At 38.5% G+C, this 18648-nt stretch overlaps 1 pseudogene; it reads left to right on the plus strand.

Annotated features, from left to right (window-relative positions):
• Positions 1–60: 60 nt before the first annotated feature.
• Positions 61–1034, plus strand: LOC131744203 (tRNA (guanine(6)-N2)-methyltransferase THUMP3 pseudogene; annotated as a pseudogene).
• Positions 1035–18648: the final 17614 nt, after the last annotated feature.

The raw sequence follows: 18648 nt of genomic DNA on the forward strand, positions 1-18648 counted from the left end.
TGGAAGGGTCTGTGCTGGCAGCCAAGACTATATATGAGGGATCTTGGAAGCGTTGCCAACATGTACGACATTCAAGAAGCCACTACCCAACTCCTGGATGTGAACTTTCATGAAAACCAGAGATCTATTCAAGTGACACAAAGTGGCCTTCTCAGAGTGAGCATGAACATCTCCAAGGCACTATTAGAGTGACTGTGCCCACTGGTTTTGAACAAACAGGGGCAGCTGAAGTGAGAAAGAAATTCAGGTCATTGTGCAAAATCAGCAGAGACCAGGCAACATACATTTTGACATTTCAATGGAAAGTCTGGCTCAGGTTCATTGTCTGAGATCAGTTGATAACTTACTTGTGGTTGTTCAGGAGTTTAAAGATTCTAATTCAAAGGGGGAAAAAAAGGAAGTTCTAAAGGATTTTGAAGAATTGACTGGGAAACTCCTGCGCTCCAATCCTTTGAAAGTATGGAAAATTGACACCAGTTTCAAGAAAAAAAAAAAAGGTGTAAAGAGATAAATCAGAATTCAAGTAAAAGGAAGATGGATAATGGACAAGGAGACAAAATAGTAGAGAGAGATGTTAAAAAAGAGTTCACTAACAATGCCTTAATTTCAAAAGAAGAAATTGATTCTCAAGTGCTGAAGTTTAGAGTCACACACAACAGGGTAGAAGGGAAACATTGCTTTACTGCACTAGAGACCACAAGAGATTTTGGGGGCGCTGTTCAAGATGATTTTAAGTGGAAGGCTGACAGACCAACTTTGATGTGGGTATTCTTTTGAATATCCATGATAATGAAATCACTGTGGGTATTGCATTTGATAGAAGAGGCTCCACCAAAGAAATATCACACATTTTGGATTTGCAACTCTCAGATCTTCTCTTGCCTATGGGATGCACCAGCCCTCTTCCCCTCACCCTACTGTATAATAGTTGATCTGATGTATGGACGAGAGACAAAACAATAGAGAGGGCTACTGAATGATCTCACTGTTATTGTGTTGTTGGTAATAATAATCCAATAATCCAGTGGCTATGATGAGAGCATCAATTACATCTAATTTTTATTGACAAAGAGCCAAATTAAATAAGGCAAACTAAAAAAAGAAAAAAAAAAGAAGAAGGCAAAGTATCCCGAGGCTTGCCCAGAGGAGCTGTTCAATGGGATATCTGCAAACTGGCTCTGTGGATATGTTGTAATGTTATTTTGCAAAAGGATGGACTCCAAGAAGAAAAATTGGAACCTCTATCCAGCTTGCCTGCACTACACGAATTAGTGGAAGGTACATCAGAAATAAATTAAACATATGTGAGGCATTGATTGAAGCCAGGGAAGCAAAAAGTTGTACAGGGAAATATTTCCTTCATCAATGACAACATGGCTCAGCTGTGATTATTATATGACAGTATTAATGTCAAATTGAATTATTAACCAAAACTGACTACACTAGGTGAATGGAGGAATGGGTATATAAGAGAATGAAATCTTCATGTTTCACAGTGTGAAGTCAATACCTATGAATATCGAAAGAATAAAAAAACAGTAATATGTGTTATGATTTAGGAATATGATAGTAAATACCAGAAGAAAGTGACTTGAGCAGCTTTTCTCTGGGAAACACAAGTCAGAGGTGAGGAAGAGACCAGAAGACAGCTTTTTAAAAAATGTATGATAAGCTGTGTAAAGTTATTTGACTTTAAGCAAACAAATAAGGAAGTAAAATTTAAAATGCAATGATGTTAAAGAATGGTATCACTCAGATGACTCTTTGTTGAGAAAATTCGTTCCTCCAGCTCCAATTCTTATTATAAAATATAAGAATCTTAATGTTTTTCTCCATGGGAATTGGTATGGAAAAGTTAAGCTTATTAACCAGAAATTTATGAGTATAAACTTTCGTGAAGCAATGTACATTTTCCAGTGAATTTATTTATTTATTTCTCTATTTTGGCATATGAGAAACCTCAGTGATGTTTTCTAGACCTCTCTGCACTCAAGAAATTTACCAAGAGTACCGGAAATAGGAAAAGTACAAAAATAAGAATGGGAGAAATTTTGATAGAATATTGAATTTACTTAGAAGAAATGGTTGTGAAACTTGCTTTATTGTATTCTGTATAGATCTAACAAAATATGTCACAGACGTTAAGTTGATACAGATTGATTTCCATGAAACACAGCTTTGAGCAGGTCACTCCAAGCGCAAAAACATAACTTGTGTCTTATCACCTACAAAATAAAGCCTGAATTTCGTGACATTTAATGCTTTCCATGCTCCACTCGTAAAACGTATTTCCTAGGTAATTTACTGCTGTTCTCCTTTGTGTACCCTTCAGGAGAGTCAAAATGAGATTCCAGCAGTGCCTCATAATCAATCCTTTATTTATTGTCTCTATGACTGTTATTTTGTTTGTTTGTTTTTTGTTTTCCGTTGACTGCTCGGTGTTCTCTTCCCTCATCTCTAAAATTCTGTTTATCTTAAAAATTATTATTTTATCCTGAGTATTTATATATTAAATTTGCATAATTTAATTTAGTTTAAATATATTTATGCTTACAATTATTTATCTTAAAAATTTTCTTAAGAATTAAAAATCAATTCTTTTACCTTAAAAATCAACTTCTTTTTTTTAAAATCAGCTCTTAACCTTACATTTCTTTCTAGCTATTATCTGATCTAGATTCTGTCTTTTACAGATATGTTTCTTGAAAGGACTTAAAAATGTATTTTAGATTTAATTAGGTCTTGGGCTACCTTAGCCAAAACAATGTCAGTAGAGTGCTGGAAAGTTACAGAGATAACTGTATTTATCTCATAGAGATAAGTAAGAACTCAGAGAAAGCAAATGGAGATCTTTCTAGGATAACTGTAAGCAAACTTTTTTTTTTTTTTTGCCGTTCGCGGGCCTCTCACTGTTGTGGCCTCTCCCGTTGCGGAGCACAGGCTCTGGACGTGCAGGCTCAGCGGCCATGGCTCACGGGCCCAGCCGCTGCGCGGCACGTGGGATCTTCCCGGACCGGGGCGCGAACCCGCGTCCCCTGCATCGGCAGGCGGACTCTCAACCACTGCGCCACCAGGGAAGCCCAACATTTTTCTTTTGAATTTATATTATATATAAACTATTCCATAATATATACATAATAATATATATAATATATACATAACATATATATAATAATATATATATATTATTCCATAATATATTACATATATTATGAGAAAGAAGGAAATTCTGCCATTTGTAACAACAGGGATGGACCTTAAGGGCATTATGCTAAGTGAAATAAGCCAGACAGAGAAAGACAGATACTGCATGATGTCACTTATGTGGAATCTAAAAAAAAGAAAAAAAAAAAAGTCAAACTCATAGAAACGAGAGTAGAATGGTAGTTGCCAGAGGCAAGGGTGTGGGGAAATGGGGAGAGGTTGCTAAAGGGGTACAAACTTTTATTTATAAGATAAAGCCTGAGGGTCTAATGTAAATTATGATGACTGTGGTTGACAACACTGTATTGTAGAATTGAAATTTTCTAAGAGAATAGCAAAAAAAGAAGTGAGGTGATGGGTGTGTTAATTAGCTCGATGGGAGGAATCATTTCACAATGTATCTGTACATCAAATCATCAGGATGTTTGCTTTAGATATCTTACAGCTTTCTTTGTCAATTGTACCTCAGGAAAGCTGAAAAAAGAATAAAGGGGCCAGGAAATACAATGTTTTTGTATATCTAGAATAACAGTGAAACCAGATATTTCTGAATCATGCATGCTGTGTGGTAGGAAAACTATAGAATAAGTGGTCCGTTGATATGTCCACCATATAGATCCAACGTGTTTTGGTAAGACTTTTTTCTCTTCATGTTTAAAGTAGAGTAACACTTCCCCTGCTCCCCTGAGAAACTGTAAGTGAGGTCAAAAGTTTTGTCAAGTAAACTGTGGGGCTGCAAAATCATATCGCAGACAAACATTTCCAGTCTTCCAGTTATGCTGTGAAAAAAGAAAATGACTCATTAGATGTGTGAGAAATTGTGAGGTGACCAGCAGGATACACGCTTTTCTATGCATGAGAAGGTCCCGAGTGGTCACGAGGTAATCACTTCCTCCTCCTACGCCCAGAAGAGAACTGAACTTGGCCCGCCTTATTTGAGAACAGACACTGTGCAGAGGAAGGGCGCTAATGGTTGATCATGTTAGATCCCAAATTCATATTATTGTGGGGCGTTCCTGCCAGGCTTGCCATATGGGTTATGCGGTGAACCTCAATCAGTTTATCTCAATTTAAATAAAGTGTATGGTATGACTGCTAAGTAAAAATGTTGCGATGTGTGTATGGCCTGGAAGGGTAGTCAGAGAATAATGACAACACGTGACATCATAGCAGAATAAGCGGTGTCTTACAGACTGGGGCCTAAGGTTCCATTCCTGTGCAGAGTCAGATTCTGAGACGTCGTTTCTCACAGCCTGAACGTCCTCAGGCACTCACGCTGCCTAGTCTAGGGGAAGAGAAAGCTTTTTGCAGTATTTTGCTCAGAATGCCTCTCTGAACCTAAAAAAGCTGAGGGGCCTGTATGGCGAGCGGGAAGCCGGGTGGCTAAAGCACGAAGTGTGTGGACGGAAAGGGAGGCCAGCGCTCTGGCCACGTTCCACGTGGGGAGGATGAAGGCGTCTCCGTTTCTTTCTTCCCTTCTTGTGTCTATCAGCTCCTCTACCTCACCATCTTTTAACATCCTTGCTCCCAGCCTGTGTAAACACTCGGCTGGCCCACAGAGAACAACTCTTTTGCTTGTATTCTGGGGCACAAAGAGGCTTCTAGGTAAAATTCATTTCTCATTAGAATCATTAAACTTGGGAAGTAGTGCTGTGACGTTGCCATTGTTAGATCGTCCGTGCTGCGGATTGAAGGGAAGATCGTTTTTTAAATATTCATAGACAATACAAAAACAAATATCTAATATTCATCACTCTAATTGATTTATCACATGCTTATGTAGCGTATGCTGTGTGTCAGATATAGTTGTAAGTATCTTTATAAATAGTAACTCGTTGACTTCTTATACCAGTCCTACAGGTTAGGTTCTATTATTTACATACGTGCCCTACCGATGAAGAAATTGAGGCTCAGGGAGATGAAGTAAATTGCCCAAGGTCACACAGCTAGTAAGAAGCTAGTTGGGATTCAAACTCAGATAACCTGCAGAGTCCCGACCATTAATTTAATGCTGTGCTGCAGTGTGGTGGCTAATGAAAACACGGGAAGAGAGTTTAGTAGCTCGTTGTAGTTGCTAATTTGATTGTACTTATTTTCTTTATGGAGTCCAACATCTGGGGAGTGCTTAAAGATTGCTCAGGTGCTGAAAAATGCTGTCAGGCATTTAAGGGTCTGGCAGTACAGATAACTTGAAAACCCTCCAGCTACAAACAAGAATTGCTCAATAAATTATAACTAACATCCTTATAAATGCATGACTGAACTGCTAAGAAAGGCAGGGAAATTGCCTTGGGCCAGAAATGAAGAAGGAACGAAAATCAGGATGTGAACTGCAGAGCTGACGCTGTGACTGCCTGGAGGTGTTTATCACTTTTAATAATATAAGGGCTTGAATTTAATACCAGTGCAGGGAGAGTTAGGACTGAGACCCACACCTTTTATAGGGCTACCCCTTCGGTATGAGTGAGAATGCAGAAAAAGCGAACTCTCAAAAGTTGTGGGAAGGATTATAAATTTATACAACCACTTTGGAGTGCAATGTAACCATGTCTCATGAATGTGAATAGGTACATCCTTATGACCAAGCAATTTCTTTTCTAGGCTTATACCCTGGAGCAATTCTAGGCCATGGAAAAATCAGACATGGACAAGAATTTTATTGCAACATAGTTGCATCAGTAAAAACTTAGAACAGGAGAGTAGGTAAGTGAATTATGCTATATTCGTACAATGGAATACACAGTGTCCTGTAGACATGTATCATCAGGGATAATTCTCAAAACCTTCACTTTCGTGAAAAAGAAAGACAAGTTGCAGAGTATTTGCAGCATTGAGCCTAAGCGCTGAAATATAGAAAAATCAGAAAGAATTTTTTAAATTATAATTCTTAACCTCAAGAAAAAAAGAAACTAAAAGCACCTCTAATTATCCCTCTCCAACACAAAAGCTGTACCAGCATTACAGATGTAGTTGGCTTCCCTTTGGCCCAGCGCCTACCCTCTAGACAGACCCTCAAAACAGGTCTTGGAGCACAGCGGAAAAGAAGTGGTTTTACTGAATGTTTTCTACTTACAGGAATATATATATATATATTCTCATCTATTTCACCAAAATTCAAAGCAAATCAATATACCTGTAACTCTCCTTCTGCCTACACTGCATCTTTGCCTCTTTCTGGCCTGGCCAAGTGTCTCTCATTTCCTGAATCCACACAGATGAGCATAGTCCCAAACTTACGCAAAGTCGTTTAATTCCCTTTTGCTTTTAATCCTGCATTTTCAGCCCATCGTGCGGCTCACCAAATAAAGGATCATTTTAAGGATCTGTTTATAACTGTGTGTGTGCTTTATAATAACATTTTTTTTCCATCACAAAACAGAAACAGGAGTCGAAGAAGACCCTGGGACATACATAATATAACAATTATTGTTATTTCTTAAAAAACATTTTTATTGAGATATAATTCACACAAAATAATTCACCCATTCAAAGTGTACAATTGAATTTTTTTTAGGACATTCAGCAGAGTGGTGCAGCCATCAGCACAATGAATTTTAGAACATTTTGATCACCCCTAAGAGAAATCCCCACATACCTGTTAGCAGTCACTCACCATTCCTCCACCTTGTTTCTGCACCCACCTTCACCTCCCCAAACCCTCTCGCCCATTACCTGCCTCCTGCTCTCCCACCAGCCCTAAAAAACCACTAATCTACTTTCTGACTCTAGACATTTGCCTCTTCTGAATATTTCGTATCAGTGGAAGCCCACAATATGTGGTGTACTGTGACTGATTTCTTTCACTTAGCATGTTTTCAAGGTTCATCCATGCTGTAGCATGGATTAGTACTATATTCCTTTTTATTACCAAATCATATTATATTGTATGGACATACCACCTTTTATTTAATCTTTCATCAGGTAATGAATATTGGGTATTTGGATTATTTCTACTTTTTGGCTTTTATGAATATTGCTGCTACAAACAGTCATATATAAGTTTCTGTGGCATCATGTGTTTTTATTTCTCTTGAGTTTATACCTAGGATGGAACTGCTTTGTAATATAACTTGATGTTTAACCTTTTAAGGAGCTGCCAGACTGTTTTTCAAATTGGCTGCTGCATTTTACATACGTACCAGTAGCATATGAGGGTTCCAACTTCTACACATATTTGCCAACACTTGTTATTGTTTATCTTTTTAACTGTAATGAATAATGAGGTTAGGCATGTCTTCATGTAGTTATTGACCATCTGTATACCTTCTTTGGAGAAATGTCTATTCAGCTCCTTTGCCCATTTTTAATTGGTTTATTTGGTATTTTTATTATTGAGTTGTAAGGGTTATTCATATATTCTAGGTATGTCTCTTATCAGAAGTATGATTTGAAAATATTTTCTCCCATTCTGTGGGTTGTCTTTTAACTTTCTTGATGGTGTCCTTTGCCTCAAAAAAGTGCTTGTCCTTGATGATGTCCTATCTCTTTTTTCCTTGTGCTTTTGATGTCATATATAAGAAAGCATTACTTAATCCAACGTCATCAAACACCTTTGTTTTCTTATAAAATTTTCTAGTGTTAGACCTTATCTTTGAGATCCATTTTGGGTTTATGTTTTGTATATAGTATGGTAGAAGTCCAACTTCATTCTTTTGCATGTGGATAGCCAGTTGTCCCAACACCATCTGATGAAAATATTGATGAAAATATTGATCAACACCATTTGATGAAAATATTGAATTACTTTGACACTTCTGCCTGAAATCAATTCACCATAAATGTGAGGCTTTATTTCTGGACTCTGAATTCAATTCCATTGATATATATGCCTGTTCTTATGCCAGTACCACACTCTTTTGATTACTGCATAGCTTTTTAGTAAGTTTTGAAATAAGGAAGTGGGAGTCTCCAACTTTGCTCTTCTTTTTCAAGATCGTTTTGGTTATTCTGGGTTTCTTGAATTTCCATATGGATCTTAGGATGAGTTTGACAAAGAAGGCAGTTGGAATTCCAATGGGAATTGTGTTGAATCCGTAGATTAGATGGTGAGTATTGCCATCTTAACAATTTGTGAATATAGGATATTCATTTTATTTAGATTTTCTTTAATGTCTTTCAACAATGTTTTATAGTTTTCAGAATATGAGTTTTATTACTTCTTTTGTTAAATATATTCCTAATATGTATCTTTTTCATGTTATTATAAATATGATTGTGTTGATTTCTTTTTTGGGCTGTTCACTGAAAATGTGTAGGAATACAATTGATTTTTGCATATTGATCTTCTGTCTTGCAACCTTGCTAATAAATTGATTTACTAGTTCCAATAATTTTTTTAAGTGGATTCTTTAGGATTCTATATATACAAGATTATGTCATCTGCAAATAGAGATAGTTTTACTTCTTCCTTTCTAATCAGGATAATTTCTTTTTTTTTTCATTTTCTTGCCTAATTGTGCTGGCTAGAACCTCCAATCAATCTTGAATAGAAGTGGCAAGATTTTAATATATTTTTATTTTTTAGACTGTGTTTCTCTGATTTCTTTCTCTCTTATGATTAGTAAAGTATTAAAATAAAAGCTTGTGGGCTTCCCTGGTGGCGCCGTGGTTGAGAGTCCGCCTGCCGATGCAGGGGACACGGGTTCGTGCCCCGGTCCGGGAGGATCCCATATGCCGCGGAGCGGCTGGGCCCGTGAGCCATGGCCGCAGAGCCTGCGCGTCCGGAGCCTGTGCTCCGCAACGGGAGAGACCACAACAGTGAGAGGCCCACGTACCGCAAAAAAATAAAATAAAAGCTTGTGTCTTTTCTCCTTAGAAGGAGTGAACCGGAGGAAACCAAACATTGCCCTAGAGCTATTGTCTGAGAAGAACAAAAAGGGAGAAAGAGGAAATGGTGACCTTTAGTAATATGGAGAAAAGAAAATCAAACTGGGGCTCTCATGCCTTCTCCAGGAGACAAAAAGTGTGCAGGAAACTGGTCTGGGCCTGAGACATGTTTTTGAGAATGAACAGTATGAAAGTTTATGGAGGTTCCTTGTTAAAGCACGAAGCTTACTCATTTTAGATTATGTATCAATGTATGTAGGATTACCACACAATCAAGAGTGCTTTAATGTATTTAGATCTCAAAACTTTTTGCTGGAGGAAAAAGTTCATTTAAAAAAAACTCCAAACTTCTATAAGACTTTCTTATATAATTCATGCACATCAAAAATCAAATTCATCTGGGCTTCCCTGGTGGCGCAGTGGTTGAGAGCACACCTGCCGATGCAGGGGACACGGGTTCGTGCCCTGGTCTGGGAAGATCCCACGTGCCGCGGAGCTGCTGGGCCCGTGAGCCATGGCCGCTGAGCCTGCGCGTCCGGAGCCTGTGCTCCACAACGGGAGGGGCCACAACAGTGAGAGGCCCGCGTACCACAAAAAAAAGAAAAAAAAATAAAAACCAAATTCATCAGTATCAGGTATTAAATGATCTACTTACTTCTTGTGGACAGGAAGGAAATAGATTACTTTAAACTAGGCCTAGATAGCTTTTGACGCGCTAGTTTTTCTTTGAGTTTGAAAATGAGTGTGTGTCATCAAATAAAAGTTTAAAAATATTAGACTGTTAACACTAACTTCCAAGTTAGGCCTTGATTTTTTTTCTCCATAGTGCTTCTCCTTTTTTTCCCTAATACTGTCATTTGAAGTCCATGAAAATATTAAGTACAAACAAATAAGAATATATCACTTAAATCTCCAATTTTTCATAAGTAGCAAGCAGTGCAGTGAAATGAGAGCTATTTTAAACTAAGAGGTAAGATATGAGAAAATGAGAAAGTCAGTCTAGCATTTCTTGGTCAGATTTTTCTTACCTTTAAAATGGGGAATAAAAGGAGGAAATATGGATTATCTCATGCTCCGTGCTAAGTGCTTGATATATTCTCATGTGAACCTCACAACAACACTAACATAGGAGTCTATTTAGTACCACCTAATGGTATATCTGAGAGAACTGAGGCTTAGGCAACAATTTGCCAACATTCACAAGTTGGTATGTGCTAGAAGCAGGGTTCCAATCCATGAAGTCTGTTCTGTGTTCTTTTATGAGACGGTCAGTCAGGTGTGGCCACAATAGCAGACACAGGACAGGCTCAGGAAAACAGATCTTTATACTCACAGGTCCTAGAGACGGGAGGCAGGACACACAGCACCAACATAGGGGTACCTCAGGGTGGCGAAGAGGCAGAAAGTAGGAGCGAGGGCAAAGCTGAGGTTAGACCTTTAGGGTTTTCTTAAAGAGTCAAGGCAGGGCAGAGTGAATAGTTTAAGATTGGCTAATTTAAAAAATTTCCTTGGGCTCTGAGATATAAGGGTGGTCCTTAGTTGCCTACCTGGCCCTGGGATGATTAAGGCAAAGGGATATTGACTCATAGGTGTCTGGGCCAGATAGAGGTGGTCTGGTTCTGGATTGGTTAGTTGACATATCAAGGACACACGCTTTGCTGTTTCTAAGTACTGGCTAGCCTGAGGAGGGGCAGTCTCTCCGCGGTGAGAAAGGTTCTCAAGATGTCAAACACCAAAGACAAAAACTGTATGATGTCACTTATATGTGGAAATGAAAAAAATAATACAAATGAATGTATATGCAAAAGAGAAACAGACTCACATATATAGAGAACAAACTTGTGGTTACCAAAGGGGAGAGGGAAGTGGAGAGAGACAAATTAGAGGTATGGGATTAACAGATACATACTACTATATATAAAATAGCTTAGCAACAAGGGTATACTGTATAGCATGGTGAATTATACCCACTATCTTGTAATAACCTGTAATAGAGTATAATCTGCAAAAATACTGAATCGCTATGTTATACATCTGAAATGAACATAATATTGTAAATCAACTATACTTCAATTTAAAACAACTAAAAATATGTCAAACATCATAATATACAGGAAATTTTAAAATGTAAACAATACAGAGTCTAACTTCAGAGCCCATACTTTTAAACATTCTCCAATATTGCCTCTTTTATTCTAAAAAGTTAGTGAGAAATTACCAAAAAATTATATTACAGTGTTCGTATACCTTTCACATACGGCTGAAAAATATGAGATTGATCAGTTGCATTACAAGTGCATTAAATGGCGTGTTTGAATACTGTTCTACATAGAAATAGCTTTGAAAGTAAAAGTAGTACCAAAAAAAAAAAGAGAGAGAGAAGTAATTGAGGTGTTGATGGATATTCAAAACAATTGAAGTAGAAATTGTTCTCGTGTAATAAAATGAAAGGACACATGCTTTGGAATAAGATGGACTTGGATTTGGATTTTGTTTCTCTCACCAACTAGTAGGGTATGTTACTGAACTGCTCTGGGCCTCAGTTCCCTCATCTGTAAAATGCAGTGAAATGATCAGTGATCATGGTCACACAGTTGGAGCTGTGTGTGTAGCTGACACATAATTCAATCTCAGGTTTGACCCCAAAGCCCATTTAATTACCTTTGAGAAAGGTACACTCTAAGGGAAATAAAAATGTCAAAGGACACTTAAGCTAGCAGGTCAAGTACTGAACAGAGACCATTTATTTTCTCTTAGAAGCAGACAGAACACATATTCAAAAAATTTAGTCTTGCATATTTCATTTCATAAGGTGCCAGTCAGTGCCTAATTTTAATTTTTCACTGGAGGGAGACTATTGTGAAATTAAATATTAGGAAATATAAAAGGTTGACCATATCGCTTTGTTCCCTGCTTAAATTCCAAAATAGCCTTACTGTCATTGCTTTAAGACAAGTTTTTACATAATGCCATTTTATTAGAGATAGTGAAATGAAAAGGAGAAAAGACTATATTTAAATACTTTATACTTAGAATAATTTTGTATTGAACAATATCAACTAACTTTATTATGCATGAAAAGGGGGATTTAGACATGAATGACTGAGGACCTGGTTATTAAGTATGCCTCACGGTTACCTAATGAATTATCAGCATTTAATTAATTCATTGTGTCTTTCCTTCCTCTATTCTTCCATCTGTCCACCTATTCATTCATTCATTCATTCGTTCATTTAATTTTTGGTTTCCTAATCCTCCCAGGTAAAGTTAGTAGGTTTAGCTGCTGTTCCTTATGACCCCATCAGAAATCTTTCGTGGTAGATAAATAATAATTCAGTGTGATTCTCTGACGTTTGTGGAAGCTTCGCACAAACCTTAGACATCACAAAAGAAACCTCTCTGACTCTCAGGACCAAAATCATCAGAGGGTTGGAGAGGGATGGGTATTATCCGTAGAAAATAGACCAACATTTGCTTTGGACGAGGGAATCTGCTGACTATTCTGGGTACCATAGCATCCAGAGTGCTTTTGCAGAGAGCTGTCATCCCTTTTTTTTTTTTTTTTTTTTAATTTAAATCCCCTCTAGGCAATGGTGGTTCCACTAATTCTGCTAAAATGTACCTTTAACCTTTAGTGCTGGCGTGGTTGTGATGTGCCACATTATAGCTGAGCATTAGCTGCCATTTACAGAGATGTGTGTTTGAGAAATAGGTCCCGTGTTACTTATTCCTTGATAGTTAGATTAGAGCAATAGCACATCCTGTCCTAGGCAGAGTGCTGAGTCTCTCCAGGGTGCACACCAAGTAGAATTGTTTTCCTTTCTAAGTCATCCTTTGTTTGTTTAGTCGCTCTTATTTTCTCCTCCCTTTCAATAAAGTCAGTATCATGTTATAGTATTCTGTAGCATTTTTCATTGTTTAAGCTGTTTTTCTTTTATTTTTTTTTTTTGCGGCACGCGGGCCTCTCACTGTTGCGGCCTCTCCCGTTGCGGAGCACAGGCTCCGGACGCGCAGGCCCAGCGGCCACGGCTCGCGGGCCCAGCCGCTCCACGGCACGTGGGATCTTTCCGGACCGGGGCACGAACCCGTGTCCCCTGCACTGGCAGGCGGATTCTCAACCATTGCGCCACCAGGGAAGCCCTAAGCTGTTTTTCTTAACAAAGACTCTCACTTATTGGGATGAAGAATCAAGACAGTACCATTTTGGAAATTATAAGTAAAACGCATGTCGGGCTTAACAGTTTATTAGTAATTCATATCAAAGCTATCTGCAGTTTGATATCTGTAGATTTACTTTAAATGATTCATGATGTAATGCAAATAAATGTTATAAAAAGTTATTGACATAAAGTATTTTAGATGGTGATTGCTTATAAACATGCCACATATTAAAAATTAAATATTAAAACCTAATATTTAAATGTGGAAATTTAAGAGATAGAAATGTCACCTGAGAAGGCTGGATGCAGGATTTCACAAGCCGGCAGTATCATCTGAGTTCTCAATTTAAGAGGTCCAGTGAGTCGATGTTATCAGTTCAGTTAGAATCAGTCCCAGTGTGATTGATTAGCATTATTCAAACTCTCAAGAGACACATATAAGCCAGTTTGCCAACGTTTTCATTTAGTGTGAGGCCAGAAAAGTACATGGGTATCTGCCACCCAGGCTACCTCCTTGCCCATTTAAACATACTAGGCAAATCAAAGTAGTCACCCAGATACCTCCTGGTACAAACAAATTCGAAGCAAAGGAAGTGACACTGGTACTCAGAGCCTTGAGAGGCAGTCGAGTGGTGTTTAAAATACTACCCTCAAAAAAAAAAAATTCTGCTCTCGTTCAAATATGGACTTTGCTACTAACTAGCTGGGACCTTGGACAAGTTGCTTACCCTCTGTGTGTCTCAGTTTCCTCATCTGAAAACAAGGGGACGTGACTCTTATGTGCTGGGTCCTTTAGCTTTTTGTCCTACTCGACAGGTATGGATAATCACCAAAAAGTTCCTATTGCCTCTCCTTTTACCAGGCTTCTTGTGAAAACCTTTCTTCCCTTATAAATAATTTCTTTATGTAGAGTAATATAATTGAGTAGATCATTTTATATTACACTCTATACTCACCTTACAGCTCTCTTTTTGAATTTAGAAGTACCTTTCTTATTTCCTTTAATTAAGAGCCTATAATATCCTGTCTTACTGCTTTGATTTGCAAGACATTCTTTCGGTGTAGGACTTCTTCAGGTAATTGGTTTAAAACAGCTTATGTGAATTTTGCAAGTCTAAATCTCAGGGACTTGATAATGATAGTGGTGATAATCATGATGACATGATGACAATAATGACAATATTAGCACTACCCTTTATTGAGCCTTTACTCTGTACCTGGCCCCATATGCATGCTTCCTGCATTAGCTCGTGTAATCCTCATAATAAACTGATGAACTATGTACTATTTATCTTCAGTTTACACGTGAGGATACTGAGGACAGAGAGGTTAAGTAGCTTGCTGAACATCACACAGTTAGTAAACAGCAACGCCTAGATTTTATCCCGGGCTAGAACTCTGAGGTCAGTGTTCTCAGTGATGATGCTGGTAGCCTCCCAAATAATGTGTCTCCTCCACTCCCCATTTCAGCTGGATTTGAACCACCACCTAAGAGTACACAAGAAAACACTCTACATTTTCCGAGGGAGATACTAAAGAGAGAATCAAATTCAGGGGAGACCTAAATGATCCTTCACACGTGCTAACAAAGATATTGGTCCTCAGGCTAATCACAGATCTAACAGTATGTGGAAATCAGTCTTTATAACTAAAGGTATATTATACTATGTGAAGTGGTAATAAATATTCTTGCATTAGCATCCAAGTATACCCAGGCATCTTTAGAATTCTTTCCTGAAACATGTATTTTGAAAGTTTCCATATATAGAAACCCCACTATGTAATAGTTTTATGTGGTTTAAACCATAATTATCATTAATTTTTTGACAATTCTGACTTTGAAAACAAATTACATTTTGGAAGTTCCTCATTCAGGACTTTTCTATGTCCCCACTTGTCTGCTTTATCTCTTCCAGAACCCCCTTTATTTCAGTCTCTGATGCCGCCTATCCACTTAATAGGACACAAATGAAAATCCTGGGTGATACACTGAGTTCTCTGGGAAAATAGTAGTCTCTGGCTGTTTTAAAGTGGCAAGGTGAGGGAATTCCCTGGTGATTCAGGGGTTAGGACTCCGTGCTCTCACTGCCAGGGGCATGGGTTTGATCCCTGGTCAGAGACTAAGATCCTGCAAGCCATGTGGTATGGCCAAAAAAGAAAAGAGAAAAAAAGAAAGTAGCAAGGTGAGAGAGATACAGGAAGGGGACAAGTATGCTTCAGGCTAGCAGCCTAAATTCAAGGAATCTGTATAGAGCTTCTCTGTTTCTTACTTCAGTATTTAATTAATTTCAAGGGATTGCATTGTTTATACCTCCTAATTAGGTCTACTGGCCTTCACCATTGTTCTCTTGTCTCTCATCAAAAATTATATGTTTCAGGAGCTGTGCAAGGTGGAGTTAGACAAGGGCTTTAGAACATTCTATAAATTGGATTCTGTATTATTTTTAAATTATGCTGATAGGCACTTCTGTAGCACAATGAGGTCAAGACAGTCTCACTGAAAATGGCCTTTTCATGCTGTGCTCGAGCCAAAAAAAAGGGAAAGGATCATAAAGGTACTATGCTATGTTTGCAGAAGAATGTTGGTAAATTGAATCCAAGACAGTGGTTACAGACTTCCCTGGTGGCGCAGTGGTTAAGAATCCGCCTGCCAATGCAGGGGACATGGGTTCGAGCCCTGGTCCGCGAAGATCCCACATGCTGTGTAGCAACTAAGCCCGTGCGCCACAACTGCTGAGCCTGCGCTCTAGAGACCGTGCTCTGCAACAAGAGAAGCCACCGCAATGAGAAGCCCGCGGCACACCGCAACGAAGAGTAGTCCTCCCCTGCTTCCCGTGACTAGAGAAAGCCCGTGCGCAGCAACGAAGACCCAACGCAGCCAAAACTAAATAAATTAATTAATTAAAATAAAAAAGTGGTTCTTTGTCAGACAATCTTAAAGAAACTAAATGAAATAAATTCTCAAAATGTATAGCAATAGGATATTAATTAAAGTTATGTTTATGAAAAACATGGTATGAAAATATACTATGTTGCATGCTATAAAGTGCAAGAGATTATTAAGATACAGTTCATAATTTTAGAGAGTTTGCAATTTAAAAGAGAGACTAAAATATGCACGCAATTAATTAAATGGAAGGAAACAAAACATAAATGCCACATGTCAGAGGCAAAGTTTAGCCTGAAAGAACATAGCTGGATTGAATGGAGCTACTAAAATTTAATTCATTCATTTAACTGCTATTTATTGAGTACCTACTATGTGCCAGGTCACGAGACATAACCCTTTCTACCAAAGGGTACTGATATCTGGAAACTAAATTCTTGACTAATTTTCAGGATACAGGGTAAAAAATGGAAGTAGCTTCCGCTTGAGTTTGAAAATACTGAATCAAAACCTGGCCCAATCAATTATTCATTGGGGGACTTGGGCAAAAAATTTATAATCTTTTAGCTTCATTGTAGAAGTCAGAGGGTCATCTTTGATTGCCTCTTCTAATTTCATCCTACATAAAAGTAATCAACAAATTAGTCTTTAAATGTTCCTTGAATATTTCCCATCCTCCCCATCCTTTTATCCCCAGTCCAAAGGCTGGCCCTCATGATTTGCTTGTGGATTCTGTACCCTAAATTAGTTTTGCTCTCCCTGTATCATTCTTTTTCAATCTATTATGCATGTTGTAACCAAAGTAATCTTTCTAAAACTTTTACCTGGCCATAACACTCCTCTGCTCAAAACTCTTTAGTCACTTCTCTTCACCCAGAAGATGCAAGCCTGTATTTCTTAGCAAGTAAGACCTTTAATGAGCTGAACTCTGCTTACATTTTTAACCTCACATGCCAGTCTTCCTCCATATCCACCCTATGTTTCTCTAATGACCAGGCTGTTTTGTGCCTCTGTGCCTTTGCATATGTTATTATTTTTTTTAATGCCAAAGCCTGCAACGTTATCCCCATCCTCACTCCACCGATGCTATCTGGAAAACTTTAAAATTTTACTCTTCCTTTGACAGTTTGCTCAAACACAATCTTCTTTATGGAGCGTTCCTTGATGATCCGGGCACAGGTCGTTTTTTTCATCTTTCGGTATGCACACCGCATGTTTTATTTATCTATGTTAGCACCATGCATTATAATGTCATTATTCCTGTATATGCCAACTGCCTCAAAAAGACTGAACACCTGAGAACAAAGACAAGGCCCTTCACCTTTGAATCCTCACTCCTAACGTAATGTCTGCCATGGAGAGTCTGTGCAATAAATATTTATTTTAGTAATGAAGTCAGGTTTGGGGATAAATGGAAAGAACCAAGAAATGCTTTGTGGAAGAGATGGTATTTAAGGTAGGCCTTGAAAAACTTCTGAAACATTTCCTGAGTTTTAAAAATGTAATCTGGGGATGTCCAGTGTTTTGATATACATATATACATAAATGTCTATATCTTCATGATCTCCCCTTTACTGCTTAAGTATTTTGCCCGCAAAGCTTTGTCTTTTCCATTCAAGGCCCTAGATGCAGTGCTCTGAGTATGGTGAAGGCTTAATAAGTAGGTTAATAGTCTGATTTAAAGAAGCATCTTCCTCAGTTCTCTTAGAATAAGGTACTGTTCTGATTTGCCAGTGCTATGTGTGGTGTCAAAAATGCCTGACTTTTTAGCTGAGTCACAGATGGCTGTGTACCATACCTAATAGCAAATTAAAATGTTGATATTCACTCTATATATTTAATTTCTCCTGAACATACTAAAAAATATATAAGTAAATATGCCTTTGATCGACAACGGAAAATATGTGAGAATACTGGGCACCTCACTGCTATTCAATTTAGCTCTCCCTGGGCAGATCACCTGAGTCTGATTGTAAAAGTATTAACTTGGGCATCTTTCCGATCCAAATCATGTCTATTTCAGGTTATCAGTGATGCTTATGCTTTTAGGTATTCTGGCAGAATAATAATCTGAATTATTAAATAGAATTTACAGTACTTTTGGGGATATTGCATTCTTAACTAGTGCATGTTTCTACTTAAGTAGTTCATTTAAAATACAGATGAAAAAACATTGGGACTTCCCTGGTGGCGCAGTGGTTAAGAATCCGCCTGCCAATGCAGGCGACACGGGTTTGAGCCCTGGGCCGGGAAGATCCCACATGCCGTGGAGCAGCTAAGCCCGTGCGCCACAACTACTGGGCCTGCGCTCTAGGGCCCGTGCTCCGCAACCGAAGAGTAGCCCTTTCTCGCCACAACTAGAGAAAGCCAGCGCACAGCAATGAAGACCCAATGCAGCCAAGATAAATAAATAAATTTATCAAAAAAAAGAAAGAAAGGGCTTCCCTGGTGGCGCAGTGGTTGAGGGTCCGCCTGCCGGTGCAGGGGACGCGGGTTCGTGCCCCGGTCCGGGAGGATCCCACGTGCCGCGGAGCGGCTGGGCCCGTGAGCCGTGGCCGCTGGGCCTGCGCG

This window comes from Kogia breviceps, chromosome 17 (genome assembly GCF_026419965.1).
Source record: "Kogia breviceps isolate mKogBre1 chromosome 17, mKogBre1 haplotype 1, whole genome shotgun sequence".
NCBI lineage: Eukaryota > Metazoa > Chordata > Mammalia > Artiodactyla > Physeteridae > Kogia > Kogia breviceps.